A 3,992-nucleotide genomic window follows, 5' to 3' on the forward strand; every position below is an offset into this window, starting at 1 on the left:
TTTGTTTGACCACACCCTCCCATTCATCTTGAACGTCAGGATGAATAGACTATGAATATGGAATGAAGAGAAACAGAAGAGGCTCTATCACCACCACTACTCCTTCTGAGCCATCGTTATTTCTTGACAAGACTACTGCAATATCCATCTAACCAATTAGTAATTTATACCTCTGATAACTGTGTCCTTACCTTACGGATAACAGTTCTGATTCAGAGAGCTTAAATAAGTAACTTACTTAAGGGCACGCAATAAGTGGAAGAATTGACCCCAAGATTATTTTCATCCATAGCCTGTAGGAAAACTAAGAAGAGTTAATGAAGTCAACAACTGGGTGAATGAAATCAACAAATTCACTCCACATGAAATGAAAATAATAGAGTAACTGAGAATAACTTTAAAAGAAGCTTAGGGTTCCAGTTCCAAGATGTAATAAGCTCACTCCACTCCATTTCTTCTGCTGAATGCAATTATAAAGCCTGGACTGAGTACATAGAATAACTGTGTGAAGACTGAGAAACTAAATAGTAGCCAGCAGGCTGGGGAATGAAACATGAATCTGAAGTTCTACCAAACCATTGGTGACTGGACCATTTTTTTTTTTCCTCCAGTGTCACCCAGCCTGGACTCAAAGGCAGCCCAAAATCTGAAAGTACACACTAGCTGCTATAAGAAGGACATCCAAGAGAAGCTGTAGCTTTCTGATTTTAGGGGCAGAGACTCTCAATACCCTATGGATCAGAGTGTAGAGGGAGACATCCTGGGTTTTACCCATTTTTTTTCCCCACCCCAGCTCCCAGGCAATAAAGTGGTGGCAGTGGTACAGTGATGGCAGTGATAGCTGGGTGTAAGCCTAAAACTGGGAGAGAAACCTTTCTCTCAAACCTAGAAGTTGTGGATCTAAAAGCATGGGGTGAATTCCTGTTGCTTTTTTTCTCTCTCTGTCCTTGCACAAGAAGCCTGTTGCAGAGTGGAAAAATAAAGGTTTAACTTTCTGACTGAAGGCATCAGAAGGCCCCCAGGGATCCAGAATGTATTGGTGAGATTTCAGAAAGGAGGGAGATTAAAAGAGCAATCCCATAATGTGTGTTTGAATGCCTGGGCTTACCGCTGAAGTATACAAGTATGGATCTGAGCATACCATAACCTTTGAGGACTAGGCTACAGGGTAGACCACCTGCCAAGTCCCAACATGGCCACTGGGTGGTGCACATGTGGGGATGATTTGAAATTGAACTGACATTGAAAACACAACCCACAGAAGGCGAAACGAGAGCTTGTAGCCTGAACCTAGCCTGGACAAGTGCCTGCTAAAACAAAACAAAACAAAGCAAAATCATTTCCCTCAGGATTAAACAAGATTCAGAATCTTATAAGAATATTCAAAATATCCAGGATTAAATCGAAAATTTCTTGACATCCAAAACACCAGGGAAATTTCAATTCAGATGGAAGACAAGCACCAGATGCCAACTCTTAGATGACACAGATATTGGAATTATCTTCAAGATGTAAGGGTAAATGCACTTGAAACAAATGGAAAGGTGTCAGCAAAGAAATTTAAGAAATGAAGTACCACCAAATGGAAATTTTGGTGCTGAAAAATACAATATCTGAAATTAAAAATTCACTACATGGACTCAGTAGCAGAATGGAGATGACAGAAGTCTCAGTGAACTTGAAAATAAATCAGTGGAGTGTTTGATTCTGCAGTACATATACTTAAAATTGGAGGGATACAGAGAAGATTAGCATGGCCCCCATGCAAGGATGACACACAAATTCATGAAGTGTTCTACATTTTTTGACATATCTGATAAGGGTCTAATCTCTAAAATCTACAAGATACTGTAACACCTCAACAACAGAAAGACCAATAACTCAATTAAAAAAAGGGGAAAGGATATGAACAGACAATTCACCAAAGAAGACATTCAGATGACTAACAGATATATGAGGAAATGTTCACGATCATTAACCATTAGAGAAATACAAATCAAAACTACAATGAAATACCATCTCACCCCAACAAGGTGAGCAATAATCCAAAAAACACAAAAAAATAAATGTTGGAGAGGTTGTGAAGACAGTGAAACACTTATGCAGTCCTGGTGGGAACGTAAAATGATACAACCACTTTGGAAATCGATTTGGCAATTCCTTAAGAAGCTAGAAATAGAAGCACCATATGATCCAGCAATCCCAGTCCTTGGAATATATCCTAGAGAAATAAAAGTCATCACATGAATAGACATATGCACACCTATGTTCATTGCAGCACCATTCACAATAGCAAAAAGATGGAAACAGCCTAGGTGCCCATTAACAGACGAATGAATGAACAAATTATGGCACATACACACAACGGAATACTATGCAACAATAAAGAACAATAATGAATCTGAGAAACACCTCACGACATGGATCAATTTGGAAGGCATTATGCAGAATGAAATTAGTCAGTCGCAAAAGGACAAATAATTGGATGAGACTACTATTATAAGAACTCAAGAAAATGTTTAAACACAGAAGAAAACATTCTTTGATGGTTGTGAGGGTGGGGAGGGAGAGAGAGGGGAACTCACTAACTAGCTGAAAGGCAAGAATCATCTTAGGTGAAGGGAAAGACAACACACAATACAGGGGAAGTCAGCACAACTGGACTAAACTAAAAGCTAAAATGTTTCCTGAACACAGCCAAACACTTCGAGGGACAGAGTACAGGGACGAGGGTCTGGGAACCATGGTTTTGAGGGACATCTAGATCAATTGGCATAATAAAGTTTACTAAGAAAATGTTCTGCATCCCACTTTGGTGAGTGGCATCTGGGGTCTTAAAAGCTTCTGAGCATCCATCTAAGATTCATCAATTGGTCCCAACCCACATGGAGCAAAGGAGAATGAAGAACACCAAAGACACAAGGAAAATATTAGCCCAAGAGACAAAAGGACCACATAAACCAGAGACTCCATCAACCTGAGACTGGAAGAACTAGATGGGGCCAGCTACCACCAATGACCACCCTGACAGAGTGGGAGAAAAGTGTAGAACAGAACTCAAATTCACATAAACAGACCAGGCTTAACGGTCTGACTGAGACTGGAGGAACTCCAGAAGCCATGGCCACTGGATGGTTTCTTAACCCAGGACTAAAACCATTCTGAAAGCCCACTCTTCAGAAAAAGAATAGACTGGACAATAAAACATAAAATAATACTCGTGAAGAGTGAGGTTCTTAGTTCAAGCAGATACACAAGACCAGATGGGAAGCTCCTGTCTGGAGGTGGGATGAGAAGGCAGGAAGGGACAGGAGTTGGTTGGGGGGACATAGGAAACCCAGAGTGGAAAGGGGAAGTGTGCTGTCACGTTATGGGGATTGCAACTAATATCACATAACAATATGTGTATAAATTTTTTGTATGAGATATTAGTTTGAGCCATAAACTTTCACCTAAAGTGCAATAATAAAAAAGAAAAAAAATCAATCAATCAATGGAAATGATTCAACCTTAAAAAAAAAATAAAAATAAAAGTAATGAACAAAGCCTCAAGGAATTGCCAAGAATACCAAAATGTCTAATATTGATGTCATTGGAGTCTCCGAGGGAGAGAAAAAAGAACATGGAGCAGAAAAATTAATTTATAGAATAATGGCTGAAAAGATCCTAAATCTGGCAAAAGGCATAATATTTTGAATTCAGGAAGCTAAGCAAACCTCAACAGAATAAACTCGAAGAAATTTGTGTCCAAGCAGTATAAACAAACTGCTGAAAACTGAAGACAAAGAAAAATCCTGAAAATAGCTAGAGAAAAACAAAGCATTTCCTATGCAGGAACAAGAATTCGAATGATTTCAGATTTCTCACTAGAAACCATGGAGGCCAGAAGGAAGTGATATAACAGTTTTAAATTGTTGGGAATAAGAAAGAACCGTCTACTCAAAACTCTAAATCTGGTGGAATTATTCTATATCCAGTGAATATTTCACTGT

The 3,992-nt window shown here is 39.1% G+C and overlaps 1 non-coding gene across 1 annotated transcript; it reads left to right on the forward strand.

The window, feature by feature from the left end:
• Nucleotides 1-1,697: 1,697 nt before the first annotated feature.
• LOC111750372 (U6 spliceosomal RNA) lies at nucleotides 1,698-1,805 on the forward strand. Its single transcript, XR_002785516.1, has one exon. It is a non-coding gene; the product is annotated as a U6 spliceosomal RNA (small nuclear RNA).
• The last annotated feature ends 2,187 nt before the right edge of the window (nucleotides 1,806-3,992 follow it).

The sequence above is a fragment of the Loxodonta africana genome, chromosome 16 (genome assembly GCF_030014295.1).
Source record: "Loxodonta africana isolate mLoxAfr1 chromosome 16, mLoxAfr1.hap2, whole genome shotgun sequence".
Lineage (NCBI taxonomy): Eukaryota > Metazoa > Chordata > Mammalia > Proboscidea > Elephantidae > Loxodonta > Loxodonta africana.